Genomic DNA, 22,333 nt, shown 5'->3' on the forward strand with positions numbered 1-22,333 from the left:
GAAAATTAAAGGAACAAATTCTTATTGTATCCTTTAGTCCCTGAAGACAAAACCACAGTGACAGTAACTAGGTCATGGCATTGTATTCAGAGAGGGTCAGCCTTGGTATTTGACAGTGAGTCCCCTGTACCCCACTGTCAAGACTCACTGAGCAGACGGGAAAGTTCAGGTGGAACATGCAGTGAAGAGCAAACACGGTGGGGGGCGCTCACTGTCATGCACTGCCATGCCTGCCATGGTCAGCAGACCGGTCTTCTACTTGACAACAGGCAAGTTGAGAAACATTTTCTTGGAGAGTTTCTTGATTCTTCCCAGCTGTGGCAGGATGGACTGACTTAGAGGAGCTCAGGAAGGTTGTTAAACAACACAGAAACGCAAGATGAATTGTACTCCTCAGCAGGCCTATGTTAGAGGAGCAGGTCCTTGAAGCCTCAGCCACTCCTGGGACACAGCATAATGTCCCTAATGATTTCAAATTTGGTGGAGAGTGGGCTGCTAATCCCTGTGTCCAGGGACAAAAAGAGACATAAACAGCAAAAAGTTATAAAATAAGTGGGCCTAACATCTGCTTATTGTTGGAGGTAGGGATTTAAGATATAAGAATTTAGCTGCATGTGGAAGCTCACACCTGTAATCTCAGCACTTGAGGAGGTCAACGCAGGAGGACAGCTTGAGCCCAGGAGTTTGACAAGAGCCAGGAGACATACTAAGTCCCCATTCGTTCAAAAATGTTTTGAAGAAAAGTAGTTGAGTGTGGGGGCACATGCCTGTAGACCCAGGTACGTGGGAGCCTGAGACAAGAAAATTGCTTAAGCTTGGGAGATTGACACTGCAATGAGCTGTGATCACAACAATGCAAGCCAGCCTGTGAGTCCGGAGACCTGAACTGGCACCCTTAAGCAGGGTCCACCTCCACCGGTAGAAATCGGCTCAAGGAGGTCCTGAGGACAGGACTCCCGGGAGTCCGGCTCTGGGGGGCCCGAAGCCCCACTCCCACAATGCCCCCACTACATCCCAGCTCAAGCAACCACCGCAACTGCCACAAAAACCCCCGTCCACACATCGCAAAACCTGTTTAAAGGAGCCACAGCTGGTCTTTGAAGAGCAAAGCCCGACTCCGCAGGGGAAATGCGCATGCGCGAGGCGCCAGCCCGTTCTCCAGTCACAGTGACTCCAACCGTTGGCTGAGGACCACTCCTTAAACCTTATCAAAGCAAAAGCACTTTGGGACAGTGCGTCGGTGTTGAGGATCTAGCATGACCAACCCAGGGGGTCGAAAAAACAGTTTCAGGACACCACGATACACTGAGGGCTAACCAGGAAGCACAAAGAACAGACGGAGTCCTGGGAAAGAAGCGCAACATCCCAGACTCAGGCCTGCCCGGACGATGTTCGGGTGAGTCTCCCCAGAAGTCGTGCCCCCGAGATCTCGAGGACAGGACTGCCAGCGTGCCCGGGGGCTATTCGCTCACCCAAGTTTCGTTCCTGATGAGAGCAGAACCCGGCAGCCACAGGGGTTGCCTGGGGGCCTGTATTTCTATGCCACCCCTGTAGGACTGTGTGTGGGGGTGTCCGCCATGACTGGATTTGTCTTCTAGGAAACGACAGTCTTGAAGAGGAAGCGGGGAATGGGAGACGGCAACAATCCCAGTCCCTGGAACGCCGGCCTCTCTGGACAAGCCACCCGCTTCGCACCCCTCCTCTTATGCCCGTGGCGGTGGCACGGTGCTGTATCCTGCCTGGGCTATGGCCTCTGCTCTGTCGTCCCTCTTGCTCTGTCTCCCCTGTTTCTGAGTGGCCTAGATGCCTCTGGGTCTCGCTGAATATCTTCCATGAAGATCACTTCCCCGTCCATCAGGGAGACACTTCCTGGAGATCCGTGTCATGACTGTTTCTCTCTCCAAGCCTGTTTCTGCTGGATTGCGCAGGTCTGATGACCCTGGGGCTCTTGGCTTCCATACGTGTCTCAGACAGGGAAGCTTCCTCGGTCTCCGTGTTTCACCTCATGGGTGGGTGGATTGCCTAGGATGAGCGAGCGCTAGGCCGCCGTGACTGGCCTTGTCTTCTAGGACAAGTGCATTTCCCCTGCGCTTCCTGTCTCACTCTTGAGGGACATCCTCTCCTCCGCTCACAGGTGGACAGACTCCCTGGATCTTTTGGCTGTAACGAATGTCAGGAAACAAAGGGACTGTGCTGGGACTGCGGCCGGGGCTGCGTGCAGGGGAGGTTGCGTCAGGACTAGCTGGGCGGTGGAGGGTTGGGGGTGCGGTGACTGTTGCAGAAACCTCTGTGCTCCTCTGGCAGGCATTTCAAAATGTGGCTTGGACTGAGGCACAGGCCCCGTCCAGGTTCCCAGGTCTTCTTTGAGTTCCCTTGGCACTCAGGGAAAGGCCACTTCATCCCCCTTTCCACCGGGCGCATGCCTGGACACCACTCTTGCTTTCACCCTGGCCCCATATGCCTCCGGTGACATACATTCACGCCATCTGCTCTGGGATACGCCAGTGCCACGCGTGATCGCATTGTCTCCACCTCGGATTCACCCCGTCCCTGTCTGCACGTGTCCTGGAAAGCGGTGTCGGCTTGCGGGAGCCCCGGGGCTTTTAGAAGCGGGACAGGCCACTGCTCTTTCAAAGGAGGAGGGAGGCAGAGGGCTCACGGATCAGTGAATTTTCCGCTGACACCAGGCATTGAGGGCCATGGGATCATTCTATGCTGCAGCGAGGCCCTGCCTGCCTCAGCAGATGTGGTGAGCCCATCCTTTCTCACCAGGAGGGGTCCAAAATCACATCTGAAGAGGAGTCCTGAGAACCCAGCAGGTGCCCTGAAGCTCCCCGTCCATCGGTGGAAGTCGGCTCAAGGAGGTCCTGAAGACGGGACTCCCGGGGGCTTGGGCCTGGGACACCTGCGGCCCCCTCTCCCACGCGGCCCCAAACTGGACCCCCGGATCCAGCCGCAGCCGCGGCTGCAGCAGGCGCGCCCCCTGCCGCCGCGCAGCCGCCCGTATTTAAAGGGGACGCAGCCTGCCTGACTGCCAGGAGCCGAGCGCGAGTCGGCCCAGCCAATGCGCATGCGCGAGGCGCGCGCCGCTTTTCGCGTCACAGTGGTTCCCACGGTTGTCTTAGGAACCAGTCCCCGAGGCTTGGCAACGCGGGAGCCCTCCGTGGCAGCGCTTGGGTGTCGGGCCTCCGAGGCTCCGGCCTGACCTCTCCAGGGGGTCCACAGGAACGTCTCCGGCTGCCAGGAGTCACAAGGGGCCGAGCAGGGTGACGAAACCACAGGCGGAGTCCGGGGGAAGCAGCGTGGCATCCCAGCCTCAGGCCTGCCAGGACGGTGTTCGGGTGAGTCTCCCGAGAAGTCGTGCCCCCGTGATCTCGAGGACAGGTCCGCCTGCGTGCCCGAGGGCTGTTCTCTCAGCCGAGGGTCGTTCCCGTCGAGAGCAGAACCCGGCAGGGGTTGCCTGGGGGCGTGTATTTCTCGGCCACCGCGGTAGGACTGTGTGTGGGGGTGTGTCTCCCATTCTCCCTTCTCTCTCTGTCTCTCAACCTCTGTGTGCTTCTTTCCGTCTCTGTGTGTGTGTGTGTGTGTGTGTGTGCGTGGGCCAGTGTGCGTGTGTGTCTTTGGACGAATGTTCCCTGCGCGTCAGAAAGGGATTTCTTGCATGTCTGCGGGTCTTTGGTGGGCTTCTTTCTGCGACTCTCCCTGGGTCCTGGTCCGGCTGTCCATCGTTTTCGCGGCAGTTCCACTTTGGGTTTGAGAAATGCTCGATCACGTGAGGGGATGCGTCCGGCCGGGAGCAATGGAAGTCTCATCCCCATCATGAGCGTCCTCTTTTCTAGGATCAAGAGGACCACACTCCAGCCCAGGACAAAAGCCCCACGGTAGCACATAGTCCGGCAGGAGAGGAGCAGACCCATGTCCAAGAAGATGGTTGTACCTTTCCACGCCTCTTCTCTGTGAAATGAAGCCACACAACGACACAATCTTGAAGAGGAAGCCGTGAATGGAGACAGCAACAATCCGTGTCCCTGGAACGCTGGCCTCTCTGGACAAGCCACGCATTTCACACCCCTCCTGTTATGCCCGTGGCAGTGCCACGGCCCTGTATCCTACCTGGGCTCTGGCCTCCGCTCTGTCCTCCCTCTTGCTCTGTCTCCCCTGTTTCTGAGCGGCCTAGTTGCCTCTTGGCCTGGCTGAATATCTTCTACGAAGATCACTTCCCAGTCTGTCAGGGAGACTCTTCCTGGAGATCCGTGTCATGACTGTTTCTCTCTCCAAACCTGTTTCTGCTGGGTTGGTTAGGTCTGGTGACCCTGGAGCTCTTGGCTTCCATACATGTCTCAGCCACGGAAGCTTCCTCGGTCTCCATGTTTCACCTCATGTGTGGGTGGATTGTCTAGAATTAGTTGTAGGCGACAGTGACTGGTCTTGTCTTCTAGGACAGGAGAGGTGCCGCATTTCTTTTGCACTTCCTGTCTCATCCTTTACGGACATGCTCTTCTCTGTTCCTGGGTGTACTGAGTCCCTGAATCTTTTGGCCCCCTCCTGCATCCCAGGTGTTCTTTGATTTTCCTTCGCATTGATGGAAAGTTCACTTGTGCCCCGCTTCCGCCGGCCACATGCCTGGACACCATTTTTTGTTTCACCATCGCCCCATACGCCCTCGGTGACTCACATTTATGCCATCTGCTCTGCGGTACGCCATGCCACGTATGGTCTCATTGGCTCCACCTCGGAATTTCCCCTGTCCCTGTGTTCACGTGTCCTGGAAAGTGGTATCAGCTTTGAAGTGCCCCAGGGCTTTTCTTTTTTCAAAGGAGAAGGGAGGCAGAGGGCTCTTGGGTCAGTGAATTTTCAGCTGACACCTCGCCTTGGGGCCCATGGGATCATTCTGGGATGCAGCGAGGCCCTGCCTGCCTAGCAGATATGGTGAGCCCATCCTTTCTCACCCGGAGGGGTCCAAAGTCAGATCTCAAGAGGAGTCCTGGGACCCCAGCAGGCGCCCAGAAGCTCCACCTCCACCCCGGAAGTCGGCTTAAGGAGGTCTTGAAGACCGCACTCCTGGGGGTTTGGCCTTGGGACGCCTGTGGCCTCCTCTCCCACACTGCCCCCTACTGGACCCCTGATCCAGCCGCCGCCAGGGCTGCAACGCAAGCCGCCCTTCCTCCGCGTAGCCACTATTGTTTAAAGGGGTCGCAGCCTGACTGCCAGGAGCGGAGTGCGACTCGGCCCCTCCAATGCGCATGCGCAAGGCCCTAGCGCATGCTCCACTCGCAGTTAGTCCCACGGTTGCCTTAGAAACCCGTCCCTGAGGCTTGGCAACGCAGGAGCCCTCCGTGGCAGTGCTTGGGTGTCGGGGCTCCGAGGCTCCGGCCTGACCTCTCCATGGGGTCGACAGGAACATCTCTGGCTGCCAGGAGTCGCAAAGGGCCGACCAGGATGACGAAACCACAGGCGAAGTCCAGGGGAAGCGGCATGGCATGCCAGCCTCAGGCCTGCCCGGACGGTGTTCAGGTGAGTCTCCCCAGAAGTCGTGCCCCCGTGATCTCGAGGACCGGTCTGCTTGCATGCGTATGGGCTGCTCTCTCACCTGAGGGTCGTTCTCATGTAGAGCAGAACCCTGCTGCCTCAGAGGTTGCCTTGGGGTGTGGTGTGTTTCTGTGCCAGTGCTGTATGACTGTGTGTTTGTTTGTGTGTGTGTGTCTCCTATTCTCTCCTCTCTCTCTGTCTCTTACTCTTTCCCTCTCTCTGTCGGTTTGTTTGTGTCCTTGTGCATGTGTTTGTTTGGACGAATGTGCCTTGTGCGCCAAAAAAGCTATTTTTGCATGTCGTCTGGTCTTTGTTGAGCCTCTTTCTGGGTCTCTGCCTGGGTCATGTGGCCGGTTGTCTATCGTTTTCTCGGCGTTTCCACTTTGGGTTCATGGAGACCTCGACCACGTGAGGAGATGCGTCAGTCCTGGGGCAATTGAAATCTCATCCCCATCCTGAGCGGCCTCTTTTCTAGGATCAGTATGACCACACTCCAGCCAAGGACAAAATGCTCACAGGAGGTCATTTTTCTGCAGGGGTGGAGCCAACCAAAGTCAAAGAAGATTGTTGTATCTTTTCACAGCTCTTCTCTGAGAACGAAGCCACACAACGATACAATCTTGAAGAAGAAGCTAGGAATGGGAGATGGCAACAATCTCTGTCACTGGAACACTGGCCTCTCTGGACAAGTCACCAGTTTGGCACCCCTCCCCTTATGCCTGTACCGATGGCATGGTGCTATATCCTGCCTGGGCTCTGGCCTCTGCTCTGTCCTCCCTCTTGCTCTGTCTCCCCTGTTTCTGAGGGGTCTTGATGTTTCTTGGTCTGTCTGAATGTCTTCAACAAAGACCACTTCCCAGTCCTCCAGGGCGACACTTCCTGGAGATCCGTGTCATGATTGTTTCTCCCTCCAAACCTGTTTCTGCTTGATTAGCCAGGGTTGATGATCCTGGGGCTCTTGGCTTCCATACGTGTCTCAGACAGGGAAGCTAGCTTGGTCTCCATGTTTCACCTCATGGGTGAGTGGATTGCCTAGAATGAGCAGTAGGTGACTGTGACTGGCCTTGTCTTCTAGGGCAGGCACATGTTGCATTTCCTCTGCACTTCCTGTCTCATTCTTGAGAAACATGCTCCCCTCTGCTCATGGGTGGACTGACTCCTTGAATCTTTTGGCTGTAGTGAAAGTCAGGGATCCAATGGGACTGGGCTGGGGCTGGAGCTGGATGCAGGGGAGGTTCCGTCAGGGCTACCTGGGCATTGGAGGATTGGGGGTGGATTGAACTTTGCATAAACCTCTTTACTCCTCCAGCAGGCTTTTCAAAATGTGGCTTGGACTCATGCAATAAGAAATTTATGGGTTGAAAGGGCTCCTTTTTCAATGGCACTCTGGGTAACATCGCTTCAGCACAATCATATGATAGAGAAGCCTTATCAAATTTGCTGTCCCTCAGGGCTCTTAAAAATGCTTGATAAATGATTAGGGAAATAAGAAAAAAATTGAAAGGAAAAGGAAGTCCAAGGACCTGCCCCAGAAGAATCATAGATATGTTTGAATACTTATTCATTATTTGCCCCAGATAGAAAATGTTTGTTAATCAAAAGGCAAAAGTTATAATGAGGAAGATAATATTGCCTGGGGCAATGTTGAGACAAATAAGGTGAAGATCAACCAAACGCCCTGAGTCCTTTGGCCCAAATCCCTGCTGGGGACCCAAATACTTTTGATATAGCATCTTGCTACCTGAGGAATGCAAGGAGAATAATATTCATAAGCAGAGCCTCTGTTTTCCCATAGGACTGACTCTAACTATGTGAAGAACTGCTACATATTCTACAGTGCTTGATAGGCGGTGCCTATCTAACAGGAGCTGTTTGGCTTGTGGATAGCAGTTCCAGGATGAACAAATGATATTGTGTTTGAAAGCCACTGCTCTTATTAAAGAAGAGTCAAGCAAATGTTTTTATTTTGAGTTATTTATAGTTTAGAAAAATTGGGTGAAGTGTGTTTTTGTGAGCAAATTTATTTTTCTCTAGGTTATCCGTAATTTGAAAGCTGTGAGTATTCTGATTAGGTGACAATATAGTTATTTGCTTAAGTACATCTTTTATTGTAAAATGGGACAAATGGAGACACTGGTTATTTTACCCAGGCTTCGACTAGAATAACTTAAGTTTAGGTAAATCCCAACAAACCCAACTTAAGAGGAGTCTATATGACCAATTAATTGTTTCTGCACTTTAAGCAAATACTCAGGAAGTACTAGTCCCTTCTCACACTGCTATAAAGATATTACCTGAGACTGGGTAATTTATAAACAAAAGAGGTTTAACTGACAGTTCTGCGTAGCCAGGGAGGCCTCAGAAAACTTACAGTTATGATAGAAAGGAAAGTAGGCTCCTTCTTCACAATGTGGCAGGAGAGACTGTGTGTGTGTGTGTGTGTGTGTGTGTGTGTAAAGGATAAAATGTCAAACACTTATACAATCATCAGATTTCATAACTCACTATCATGAAAACAGCATGGGTGAAACAACTCCCATGATACAATCACCTCCCACCAGGAGGGATGACAATTTGAAATGAGATTTGGGTGAGGACACAGAGTCAAGCCATATCACAAGCCAACCATAATAAGCCTAAAACTTATTTTTCACACAAATTGTTCTCACTATGACTTCTCTCAGAGATTGTTTCAAGGGAAAAGGGTAATGCTTGTTACTAAATGTCAGCTCTGGCTTTTATTTTATTGAGTACAAATTGAATCATAAAATTTTTCTATTTTATTTTATTTTCCTTTAAGTTCCAGGATACATGTGCAGAATGTGCAGGTTTGTTAAGTAGGTATATACGTGTCATGGTAGTTTGCTATACCTATTGACCCATCCTTTAAGTTCCCTCCCCTCACCCCTCACCCCCCAACAGGCCCTGGTGTGTGCTTTTCTGCTCCCTGTGTCCATGTGTTCTCATTGTTCAACTTCCACTTATGAGTGAGAACATGTGGTGTTTGGTTTTCTGTTCCTGTTTTAGTTTGCTAAGGATGATGGCTTCCAGCTTCATCAACGTCCCTGCAAAGGGCATGATCTCATTCCCTTTATGGCTGCATAGTATTCCATGATGTATATGTACTACATTTTGTTTATCCAGTCTATCCTTGATGGGCATTTGGACTAGTTCCATGACTTTGCTATTGTAAATAGTGCTGCAATAAACATATGTGTGCATGTGTCTTTATAGTAGAATAATTTATATTATTTTGGGTATATATGCAGTAATGGGGTTGCTGGGTCAAATGGTATTTCTGGTTTTAGATCCTTGAGGAATCATCATACTGTCTTCCACAATGGTTGAACTAATTTACATGCCCACCAACAGTGTAAAAGCATTCCTATTTCTCCACAGCCTGGTCAGCTTCTACTGTTTCTTGATTTTTTAATAACTGCCATCCGACTGGTGTTAGATGGTATCTCATTGTAGTTTTGATTTGCATTTCTCAAATAATCAGTGATGTTGAACTTTTTTTATATGTTTGTTGGCCATGTAAATATCTTCTTTGGAGAAGTGTCTGTTCATGTTCTTTGCCCCATTTTTTGGTTGGGTTATTTGTTTTTTTCTTGTGAATTTGTTTAATTTCCTTGTAAATTCTGGCTATTAGACCTTTGTCAGATGGGTAGATTGCAAAATTTTTCTCCCATTCTGTTGTTTGCCTATTCACTCTGATGATAGTTTCTTTTGCTGTGCAGAAGCTCTTTAGTTTACTTATATCTCATTTGTCAATCTTGGCTTCTGTTGCAGTTGCTTTTGGCATTTTTGTCATGAAGTCTTTGCTCATGCCTATGTCCTGAATGGTATTGCCCAGGTTTTCTTCTAGTGTTTTTATGGTTTGGGGCTTGACATTTAAGTCTTATGTTTAAGGTTTAAAGTCTTAAGTTTAAGGTTTAAGGAAGGGTTCCAGTTTCAATTTTCTGCATATGGCTAGTGAATTTTCCCAGCTCTATTTATTGAATAGGAGATTCTTTCTTCATTGCTTCTTTTTGTCAGGTTTGTTGAAGATCATATGGATGTAGATGTGTGGTGTTATTTCTGAGGTCTTTGTTCTGTTTCATTAGTCTATATGTCTGTTTTGGTACAAGTATCATGCTGTGTTAGTTAGTGTAGCCTTGTAGTATAGTTTGAAGTAGTGTGATGCCTCCAACTTTGTTCTTTTTGCTATTCCAAACAATTGGAAAGGAGTGACTTCCCCCTAACTCATTTTATGAAGCCAGCTTCATCCTGATAGCAGAATCAGGAAGACACACACACACACACACACACACTTCAGGCCAATATCCCTGATGAACATAGATGCACAAATCCTCAATAAAATACTAGCAAACTGAATTCAGCAGCACATCAAAACACTTATCTACCACAATCAAGTCAGCTTCATCCCTGGGATGCAAGACTGTTCCACAGTGCACAAATAAATAAACATAATCCATCAACATAAACAGAACCAAAGACAAAAACCAAGTGATTATCTCAATAGGTGCAGAAAAGGCCTTTGATAAAATTCAACACCACTTCATGTTAAAAACTCTCAATACACTAGGTATTGATGGAACATATCTCAAAATAATAAGAGCTATTTATGACAACCCTACAGCCAATATCACAGTCAATGGGCAAAAGCTGGAAGCATTGCCTTTGAAAACCGGTACAAGACAAGGAAGCCCTCTCTCACCACTTCTATTCAACATAGTATTGGAAGTTCTGGCAAGGGCAATCAGGCAAGAGGAAGAAATAAAGGGTATTCATATAGGAAGAGAGGAAGTCAAGTTGCCTCTGATTGCAGATGATATGCTGTTATATTTAGAAAACTCCATAATCTCAGTCCCAAAACCCCTTAAACTGATAAGCAACTTCAGCAAAGTCTCATGATATAAAATCAATGTCCAAAAATCACAAGCATTCCTTTACACCAACAATAGACAAGTAGAGAGACAAATAATGAATGAACTCCCATTCACAATTGCTAAAAAAATGAATAAAATACCTAGAAATACAGCTAACAAGGGATGTGAAAGACCTCTTCAAGGAGAACTACAAACCACTCCTCAAGGAAATAAGAGGACATACACAAATGGAAAAACATTCCATCCCCATGGATAGGAAAAATCAATACTATAAAAATAGCCATATTGCCCAAAGTAATTTATAGATTCAGTGCTATTCCCATCAAATTACCACTGACATTCTTCACAGAATTAGAAAAATCTACTTTAAATTTCATACAGAACCAAAGAAGACCCCGTATAGCCAAGATGATCCTGAGAATCCTGAAAGTTTTCATAGTTATAATAATCTTCTAATGAGTACAAGATTATCATTTTTCTTCATATTTTCAGTTGGTGACCTAATGAAATAGGGTATTTTTTCTCTTTTGACACACAAGTACTCTTCTGATGGTCAAAATATTTAGTTATTTATCTCTCCTTGTTTCACTTCAAAGGAAACCATAATCATGGCATTCTGAAAGTTAGAGATGCAAATCTCCATTATTTGGCATCCCACTGGACCCGATCTGTTTTTCATTGCAAACGTCCTGCTGCTAAGACTATGCAAGGACCCTCCCTCTAGGCCCAGAGACTGTTGCAGAGGAGATGGGTGCATGAGATTGTAAGGGCTGGTTTTGAGGGATACAGTTAGCTCAGACACTCCAAATCAAGGAGGGTACACAGGTGCCTAAACAGCTTGTAAAACAAAGAACTTTGCTTTCTCAGCTATTATGTGGCACCTTTTTATCCACCCCAACCATGAAAAATGTCCTGCTTCCTGGAATTAAATCAAAATAATTATTAAGAGTATAAAGATACCTCATGACCAAGCCTCCTGGGCATAATACTCCCAGTTATAAGTTTTGCAGATATATATATATATATATTTAGATATATAAAATTATTTTTTAGAAAAATGTGTATGTTTTGTATAGTTAATCACCGTAAGTCTGTAATGAAAACCAAGATTATAGTAGCTTAATGCATAGAAGTGAAAGAAAAGTCAATTTTTGTAAACTCGCCATTGGCTTTTTGTTTTTGGCTCTTTACTTTAAATAAATCTTTTAAGAGGTAATGAATGCCTGTCCGAGTCCATTCCTATCTTTCCTAGAACACTTACTTGTCTATAAGTATTTTGACTTCAAGTCCCTCCACCATAGGGAGTCTCATTGAAGGACAGGATGGACACAGGGCAGGCCGATATGCCACCCAAGCAGTGCTAGGGGAAAAAAAATAATAGCCATTGATGCTTATGCTGGCAAATATTCGCCATAAAGGGAAGAATGTAAGCCAAAAATAAAATTCTGAGCACTTCAACCATCTGAATGTACCCCTCCTCTCGGCCATAGGGATTCCAGGTTGAAACTGAAAATCTTGTTCAGGCCATGATGGAAGAGAGCATTGGACAGGCCTCATTATATTTCTCCAGCATTAACATCAACACAGACCTTAAGACATCAACATCAGACCTAAGAGTCTGATCAGAAATATTTAACATCTATTTTCTCTGAAGCCTGCTACCTGGAGGCTTTATCTGCCTGATAATATCTAGGTTTCTCCAACTCCTTATCTTAACCCAGACATTCCTTTCTACTGATAATAACTCTTTCAACCAATTGCCAATCAGAAAATTTTAAAATCTACCTATAACCTGGAAGTCCCTACTTCGAGTTGTCCTGCCCTTCCAGACTGAAACAATATATACCTTACATGTATTGACTGATGTCTCATGTCTCCCTAAAATGTGTAAAACTAGGCTGTGTCCTGACCATCTTGTGCACATGTTCTCAGGGTCTCCTGAGGGCTGTGTCATGGCCCATTGGTCACTTATATTTGGCTCAGAATAAATCTCTTCAAATATTTTAGAGTTTGACTCTTTTTGTTGACCAGTCACTCCCTAGTAAGTTTAGGAGCAGGGATCTGACAGCAACCATATCATGCTCAGAAACAGCATTCTCTCATCCACTGTCCCCAGGCTCTACAGAACCCAGGGTCCTGGTATCCATAACCCAAGGAAATGGGAAGGAGTCATGAGCTCTTGGGCTTTCTCATTCTCTGAAAATGGGCAATTGATAACTAGCCGTGATTTTGTTTAGAAGTATAAATAAATGTCACATTTCTAAGCTAAATCAAGTCTAGTTTCAAATGTGTGAAACGTAAATAGAAACTTGGGACCCCAATTCACTCTGCCAAAAGGAGAAAGTTAAGCTGAAAGCTGAGTCATGTGAGAAGCTGACTTTCCTTTTGCTCCTAAGCACACAGCTCCAGATAGAAGGTAAAATATCCCCACAGGTAGGTGCTCTGTCCTCATCTTACCTTATGTGAAGAGCTGATTTACTGAGCATAAGATGAATACCAAATTGACTATTCCCCTGCCTTATCCTTTTCTTTTGCAATGTGTGGATTCAGTAATGTGACCATACCCTTCCTCTTTCCCCTCCAGCAAACTCTTCCCCTTTAAGTATTGAAGGCTCAGCATCATTTTTGGAGAAAGGCACAGACCACAGATTGTTTCTATGATTCTGTGTTTTTTCCTTCCAACTTGTCCTTAATCTTGGCAAAATAAACTTCTAAATTGATTGATACCTATCTCAGATACTTACTCATTTATGAATATTAGAAGCAGTTTGTGTTCTCATCGTGTGTGTTATTACAGCTATCCCTTTTTATCCAACCTTTTACTATCAAGCTCAATAATTTAATAAAATCAGATAACTTTTTAGGTGAGTCCCTTTCTATATAAACTCTTGCTATTCATACTGGAGCTACATTCATTTGAATAGTGCTCTCCCTCCTGAGTCAAGCTTGGTGCTTGACTCTCCCTATCCAAATCAGAAGCCAAATAGACTTGGAAGGTTCAGGCAGTCAGTGTACACAGAACACACACCGACCTTTTTGTTTAGCCATCGCTAGTTATCTCTAGTAGGTGTAATAAGGAGAAATGTTTACTTTTCAAATACATTGCTGTGGTGTTTTAATTTTTACAAGCATGTTTACATAACTAATTTTTATAAAATACAACTGTTGCTGGATACCTCTTGTTCCTATCTTGATAACCATCACTGAGATTTGCAAAGGAGGCCTTGCTCAAATATTTGGAAACTAATGCCCTCAGGGAGATGTCCACCAGCCTTGTTCCTCTCATTCCTATTTAAAGATTGTGATGTCATTGGGTCTTTCCCTAGGGTGGCCTCTAGTTTTCCAGGCTGGACACTCCTGTGTTGAAGATGCATCGACTCACATACTGCATAAATGTTTTAGATTTTTCTGTGAAGCAAACAATTCACTCCTCAGACCCTCAGTCACCCAAGTCCACATCTGGACTTGAAGTTTGGCTTCTCTGGTCCTAACTGGGACTTATCTGACCCTGATAGGAGATAACTTCAGTAGGGACTTTCCCTAATAGCAAACATGCACACTTCAACTTGGCTTGTCCTGAAGGTAACATTTACTCATTATAATGGTAAAAAAACATGCCCCTGGGTGGAGATTTCAGACATTACTAAGACGTGTGATATATGTACTAGCATGTATCACCACAGAGCACGTGCGCCCAGGAGACCACCCAAAACATGTTTGCTAGTAACACCCCTTCACAACCGCTTTCATGAATAATCATATAAGACCCTCATAAGGGAGCTTCCCCAGTGCCAATCAATGCTGTTTCTTTTTCCAAGCAGCCCGCTCTGACTTGGCTTTTAGAGGGTACTCTCTCTTTAAATAAACTCTGCAGCTGCTTCACTGTCACTGCTTACTTCTTGGCTGAATTCTTTCCTCCAAGAAGACAAGAACTGAAGACCCCACACCTTCCGGTAACATTACCAACTCTTTCTCCTTTTTCTCTGGAGCTGGTGCTCAGATGGTGAGAGCCCTGAGCTAATAGTCCCAGGGTGGGAGCCTGTTTGCCCCTGTCTGGTCCTCAGCAATGTCCTTGGTCAGCTTCCTGGCAAGAGCTGTCGATTACCAGAGGGAACAAGTGATCAGCACCAGAGTCGATCACTTCACAGAGGAACTGAAGTGGACAGGGTCAGCTCAGGCCTCACGGACTAGGGCGGGAACGTCCCGTGACAGCAGATCAGTGTCTTAGCTTCCTTTGAGGCACCTCTTCATAGACTGCAGGGATCATTTAGGTAAGAATATAGCCTGCTGACTTTTACACCTTTCTGAAAATCTTTGCTAATAGCAATCTGTTAGCTGTGAAAATTACCATTGTTTTTTATTTTTCGTTTTGTTCCTTGTTACTGAAGATATTCTATGGAGCTTTAAAGCATCCTGCAGTAAGAAACTAGTAAAGAAACATACTGTTTGCAGGAAGGAAAATTACCCACAATTCTTGTTCTCTAAGGTGCGTGGTTATCATTCCAACAGCCATTCTCAGCAATGAACTGAAGACCCTCAGATGTGTTTCATTCCCTTAGTATTTTAATCCTCTCCTCCACTCTCAATTGCCACTTCTCCCATGAATGGGCGGAGAGGGGTTGGGAGGGACATCTCCTGTCTTGGGCCCACAGATTTTAAAGTTCAAGTCAGAAGCTCCAGTGATTTCCTGTATGTAGTAGTCAGGGGCAAGACAGATGTGTGGTTGGTAGTCTTTCCTTCTCTGTACATCTGGCAGCCTCTCTCCTCAAGCTGGGGCTTCATGGAGTCCCAGAACTTTGAACCTGAAGTAGTGTCAGCAGCCATGTTGCAGCTGGAGTCAGGCCAAATGTTGGTCTTGCTCCCTCGTGACTGGGACGCTTGGAAGAGCCAAATGGGCAGACTTGGAGAGCGTGTACTTTTGGAACTGAAGTGTATCTTAAACCATTTCATTGCAACTGCGTGTGTGTGTGTGTGTGTGTGTGTTGGGAGGATGCATAACAGCCTCACTGAGGGGTGACTGACATATAATAGAAGGACTTGTGCACCCGTGAAACCATCACTGTTATCAAGACAGCGAGCATGTCCATCCCCCATAGGTTTTCTTGTGCTCCTTTGTGATCCCTTCCTCCTGCCTCTCCTGCCATGCTCCACCCCAAGCAACCACTGATCTGCTTTCTGTCACAATATATAGATTGGAAAACTACTTATAATACCAGTTCTAACCCCATCAGGCAAATACTTTCTTTTTGTCAGTTGGACTTTTCATTGTGTGTTCAACATTCTTGATTCAGAAAGAGTGAGAGAGAAAGGCTGGTGTGGGCCCTTCCTGGGAGGCCTGGCCCTATCCACAGCTCCAGTGTGGCTCACATGCCCTGGAGCCCCTGCCCACAGGACAGTCCTGACTGCTCATCCACAAGCTTTGTGGTATCCTCTACCATTCCTAAGCAGGCTCTGTACAGTGCAGAACTTTCTCCCAGTCCTTGCACCAAAATAACAAATGTCAGAGATAGTACATTTGGAGCCAGTGGCTGTGCCCTCACCTCTAGATGCCTGTAATACTGAGCTGTTAAGCAAGAGGTCCCTCCCTTCTTGCCCTTTTCTTGGGGCCTTATCCCTTGTGCTCTGCTCTTCCTCACACAGGATCTATCTTCTGATTGCTCCTCTCCCACCTCCTGCAGTCCCTGGACCCCCATGGCAATACAAACAGACTCTTCTATATCCTCAGTCCATTGCAGGACCACAGCTCTGACCTGGCTGTCCTCTGTTTTCCAAGCCCTGCACCTGTGGAGTTGGGAATTAGCACCCACTTGACCCCATTGTGGCATCAGGCCCACCCTCCCCAATGCAGGAAGAGTTCCAGATGTTGGGGAGCTATGGCATTATCCTGCACACATATCATGTCCTGGCCTGGGAAAGTGATGATGATGATATTTTCCCGCAAAATAGACAATAACATCATGAAAGTGCCTTGTTCATTTTCTAGCATAAAATATATCTCAAAGCAGTGGGGTTTAGTAGGCATACATAGATTTCAAAGCTCCTCAGAAGGCAGGGAATGATTTCTTCAATAGAAAAAAAAAACTACCCCAAAAGGAGAATCTCAATACATTGGATGATAGTAAATTAAGAATCCCTCAAGAAATTCAGTAGGAGAGGGAAAAGATAAGTCACCAATGGGAAATATATTTGTCACAATATAACAGGCAAAGGACTCATGTCCAGAGTGCATGAAGAATTTCTACAAATAAAGAATCCAACAGAAAAATGAAGAAGAGAAAGGAATAGGAGCTTCATTTAAAAAAAAAAAGAAAAGAAAAAGGAAGTAAGGAAAAACAAATGAACATCCAAATGGCCAGAAAGCATATAAAAATGCCCAACCTCATAAACCATCAGACAAATGTGATCCACAATAAGAAGCCAATACACACCGACCAGCATGGCTAAAATTAAGAAGACTGTTAATACCAAGTGTTGGTGAGAATGTGAAGTAACTGAAACATTTATACACTGCTGGTGGAAATGTGAAATAGCACAACTACTTTGGAAAATTATTTGGGAATACTGGTAAAGGTGAGCACCCCTATGATCCTGAAATCCCACTCCAATATGAAAACCCAAAAGAAATGCATCCTGATAGAGGCACTCTTCATAGTAGCCCAATGTTAATCATGGAAGAATGGACAAGTATATATCATATCATGGAATTTTTATGGTAATGAAAATAGATTAATAACTGCCATGCACAGTTGGTGAATCTCACCAACATAATGTTGAGTGAAAGAAACCTGATACAAATGAATGTATACTACACTATTTCATTTCTGTGAAGCTCCAAAATAAGCAAAATGAACCTATAGTGTTATAAGTCAGTAGAGTGATTATCTTAGTGTTTGCATGAGAGCTCTGGTAATGTTTTATTTCTTGATCTAAGGGCTGGTGTCCCAGATGTGTTCACTTTGTGATAATTCATCAATCTGTTTTGGGATTTGTGGCTTATCTGTGCAGATATACTTCAATTAAAAAAATCATTCAACTCAATGACAACAACAACAAAAAAAACTCGATTTTTTAACATTTTGTGGAGTGTTTATTATGATCCAGTCAGCGTACTAAATACACTATTTTATTTGATCCTTAAAATAACTTAAACAACTTGATTTAAATATGGGCAAAGGACTTGAGAAGAAATTTCTCCAAAGAAGATATACAAAAAGCACATGGAAAGACCCTTGACATCATTAGTCATCTGGGAATGCAAATGTAAACCACGGTGGGATACCACTTCACACATGTTAGAATGACTATTATCCAAAAATAAAACAAACAGAAAATAACAAGCATTGGCAAGGATGTGGAGAAATTGAAACCCCCATGCATTGTTGGTGGGAATGTAAAATGGTGCAGCCGCTGTGGAAAACAGTTTGATGGCTCCTCAGAAAACCATACACAGAATTAACATAAGATCCAGCATTGCCACTTTCAGGTATATACCCAAAACAATAGCATGAAACACATAAAGAGACATGTTCATAGCAGTATTATTCAGAATAACTAAAAGGTGGAAGCCATGTTAAGTGTTCATTGACAGATGAATGGATAAGCAAAATGTGGTATATCCATACAATGAAATATTATTCAGCTTTTAAAAGGAAGGAAATTTGATACATGCAACAACATGGATGAATCTTCAGGACATTGCGTTCAGTGAAATAAACCAGTCACAGAAAGACAAATACTACAAAATTGCAATTACATGGATACCTAGAACAGTCAAATTCATACAGACAGAAAGTAGAATGGTGGTTGCCAGGTCCCAAAGCCAACATAAAGCAGCAGTTGTGGACAGCTTCAGTTTCAGCTGAACTTGACTGTACGTTGTGCTGAAACCAGGGTAATCTGATGTCCAACACTCAGAGCCAGTTAAGACTTTTGTTTCTGTTGACCTGGGGAGCTGACAGTGCTTTTCAGGCACACCAGGGGTAACTCTTATTTCCCAAATGGGTTGGCAGATTGTTGTGGGTGCCAGGTCTTTGATGGACTGGATCTAGACACGAATAAATAGCCTGCTGGGATTTTGATTGGGATTGTAGTCAATCTGTATTGAATCTGTGTTTTAAGAGTATAACCTCTTAACAATATTGAGTCTTCTCACTCATGAACAACATATATCTCCCCATTTATTTATGGCTTCTTTAATTTATCATAGCAATGTTTTACAGTTTTCTGTATACAGGCCTTTTACATTTTTTGTCAGATTTGTTCCTAAGTACTTTACATTTTTCATGCTATTGTAAATGTTGTTAATTTTTTTATTTTAATTTCTTCATTTTTTACTTGATAAATACAAATTTTATCTATTCATAGTGTACAATATGATATTTTGCAATATGTATACATTTTGGGATGGTTAATCCAACCAATAATATATGCATTACATTTTAATTTTCAATTAAGTTACAAAGCTCTCATTAAACAATTTTTGTACACTAATTTGTCCTGAAACCTTGATAAACACACTTATTAACTTCTTGTACATTCCACTGAATTTTCTACACAGACAATCATGTCGTCTGTGAATAATGACCATTTATGTCTTTCTTTCCAAACTGAATGTCCTTCATTTCTGTTTCTTGGCTGATTGCACAGTCTACAGCCTCCAATACAGTGCTGGATAGAGGTGGTGAGGGCAGGCATCCCTAGTGTGTTTCTGATGTGAAGGGGAAAGTATTCAGTCTTCCACAATCAAGTGTGATGCTAGCTGAAGGACTTTTGGAATTGCCCTTTATCAGCTTGAGGAAGTTCCGTCTGTTCCTAATTTGCCTCAGTTTTTATCAATAATGGATGTTGGATTGTGCCAAATGTTTTTTCTGTATTGATTATGGTGATCATATAATTTTTTAGTTTGTTTATGTGGTAAATTACATTGATTTATTTTTTACTCTTAAATCAACCTTGCATTTCTAGGATAAATACCACTTAATTATGATGTAGTACCTTTCTATTATATTTAGGATTCCATTTGCTAAACTTTTGCATAGAATTCTTGCCCTATGTTCATGAGGAATATTGGTCTGTAGTTTTGTTTTCTTCTAATATCCTTGTCTGGCCAGGGTATCAGGGTAATGCTGACTTCATAGATTGAGTTGGAAAGTATTTCCTCCTCTTCAGTTGTTGGAAGAGTTTGTGAAGTATTGTTATTACTTCTCCCTTAAATGTTTGGTAAAATTCACTACTATCACCATCTGGGCCTGAATTTCTTTATAGGGAGGTTTTTATGTTATTCTTTTTTTTTTTTTTGAGACAGTCTCCCTCTGTCACCCAGGCTGGAGTGCAGTGGTGTGATCTCGGCTCACTGCAGCCTCCACCTCCTGGATTCAAGCGATTCTCTTGCCTCAGCCTCCCAAGTAGCTGGTATTACCGGCTCATGCTACCACGCCTGGCTAATTTTTTGTATATTTGGTAGACAAGAGGTTTCACTGTGTTAGCCAGGATGGTCTCCATCTCCTGACCTCATCCTGACCTCATGATCCGCCCACCTCAGCCTCCCAAATTGCTGGGATTACAGGGATGAGCCACGGAGCCAGGCCTTTTTTTTTTTTTTTTTTGAGGGAGAGTCTCGCTCTGTCGCCCAGGCTGGAGTGCAGAGGTGTGACCTCAGCTCACTGCAACCTCGGGGGAACCCACCCCTGATAATTCAATGTGGGTACTTTTGTATTTTCCCTAAGTGTCAGCCAGTCTGAGAAATAAAGGGAAAGAGTACAAAAGAGAGAAATTTTAAAGCTGGGTTTCCAAGGGAGACATCACATGTCGGCAGGTTCCATGATGCCCCCCAAGCCGCAAAAACAGCCAGTTTTTATTAGTGGTTTTCAAAAGGGGAGGGAGTGTATGAACAGGGTGTGGGTCACAGAGATCACATGCTGCACAAGGTAATAAAATATCACAAGGCAAATGGAGGCAGAGTGAGATCACAGGACTGGGGTGAAATTAAAATTGTTAATGAAGTTTCGGGCACGCATTGTCATTGATAACATCTTATCAGGAGACAGGGTTTGAGAGCAGATAACCGGGTCTGACCAAATTTATTAGGCAGGAATTTCCTCATCCTAATAAGCCTGGGAGTGCTACTGGAGACCGGGGCTTATTTCATCCCTTATCGACGACCATAAAAGGCAGATGTTCACAGAGCGGCCATTTCAGAGACCTCCCCTTAGGAACACACTCTCTTTCTCAGGGCTGTTCTTTGCTGAGAAAAAGAATTCAGTGATATTTCTCCTCTTTGCTTTTGAAAGAAGAGAAACATGGCTCTGTTCCGCCTGGCTCTCAGGCAGCCAGACCTAATGGATATCTCCCTTGTTCCCTGAACATTGCTGTTATCCTGTTCTTTTTTCAAGGTGCCCAGATTTCATATTGTTTAAATAATTTGTGCAGTTAATGCAATCATCACAGGGTCATGAGGCGACATACATCCTCAGTTTATGAAGATGACAGGATTAAGAGATTAAACTAAAGACGGGCATAGGAAATCACAAGAGTATTGATTGGGGAAGTGATAAATGTCCATGAAATCACAATTTATGTTCAGAGATTGCAGTAAAGACAGACATAAGAAATTATAAAAGTATTAATTTGGGGAACTAATAAATGTCCATGAAATCTTCACAATTTATGTTCTTCTGCCATGGCTTCAGCCAGTCCCTCCATTCAGGGTCCCTGACTTCCTGCAACACCCCCCATCCCAGGTTCAAGCAATTTTCCTTCCTCAGCCTCCCAGGTCTCTGGGGTTACAGGTGCCTGCCACCATACCTAGCTAATTTTTGTATTTTTAGTAGAGATGAGGTTTCACTATGTTGGCTAAGCTGGTCTCAAACTCCTGACCTCGGGTGATCTGCCTGCATCAACCTCCCAAGGTGCTTGTGCTGGGAGTAAAGGCATAAGCCACTGTGCCTAGCCTATAGGGAGGTTTTAAAACAACACTTTTAATCATTTCTAGGCCTTTTACCTAAGATCAAGTGTAAAAAACGAATTTGAGTTTCTTTAATAGATACAGGGCTTTTCAGGTTATCCATTTCTTCTTGGGTGAACTTTGGTAATTTGTCTTTGAACTAATTTGTCAATTTTATCCATGGTGTTGAATTTAATTGGCATAAAAGTATTCCTAGTATTATTTTACTATCCCTTTATATCTGTAGAATCTTTAGTGATGTCACCTCTCTCATACCTTCTACTGGTAATTCTCTCTTTTTTCCCTGATCAGTCTGGCTGAAAATGTATCAATGTCATTGATTTTCCCAAAGAACAAGACTTGGGATTCAATGATTTTCCTCTAACCTATTTTCTTTCACTGATTCCCACTTTGATATTTATTATTCCTTTTTTCTGCTTACTTTGGATTTAATTTGCTTTTTTTTTTCCATCTTTAAGTGAAAACTGAAGTCACTGATTTGAGACCTCTCTTCTTTTCTAATATAATATTTAATGACATAAATTTTCCTCTAGGTACTGTTTTAGTGACAGCCTATATATTCTATGTTGTTTTCTATTTTCATTCACTTTGAATTGCTTTCTAATTTCCCTTTAGATTTCTCCTTTGAGCTATGGGTTATTTAGAAGTGTATTAGATGTCAGATATTTGGGGATTTTCAAGAATCTTTCTGTCACTGATTTCTAATTTAATTCTAATTCGTCATATGCAGTATGTTCCACAGAGAACACACTGTGTATGATGAATGCTTTTGTATTTATTGAGACTTTTAAAAATCAGCCACAATGTGGTCTAGATTCATAAATGTTCTATGTGCACTTGGGAATAATCTGTATTCTGCTATTGTAGAGCAAAGTGTTCTGCAAATATCAATCAAGTCAAGTTAGCTGATAGTGTTGTTCAAATCTACTATATTCTTTTTTGTTTGTTT

General features: G+C 44.4%; 1 long non-coding RNA gene across 1 annotated transcript; it reads left to right on the forward strand.

The window, feature by feature from the left end:
* Nucleotides 1-3,063: 3,063 nt before the first annotated feature.
* Nucleotides 3,064-7,485, forward strand: LOC134758545 (uncharacterized). Its single transcript, XR_010133829.1, has 3 exons — nt 3,064-3,341; nt 3,840-5,514; nt 6,066-7,485. It is a non-coding gene; the product is annotated as an uncharacterized lncRNA (long non-coding RNA).
* The last annotated feature ends 14,848 nt before the right edge of the window (nt 7,486-22,333 follow it).

This window comes from Gorilla gorilla, chromosome 4, assembly GCF_029281585.2.
Source record: "Gorilla gorilla gorilla isolate KB3781 chromosome 4, NHGRI_mGorGor1-v2.1_pri, whole genome shotgun sequence".
In the NCBI taxonomy this organism is placed as follows: domain Eukaryota; kingdom Metazoa; phylum Chordata; class Mammalia; order Primates; family Hominidae; genus Gorilla; species Gorilla gorilla.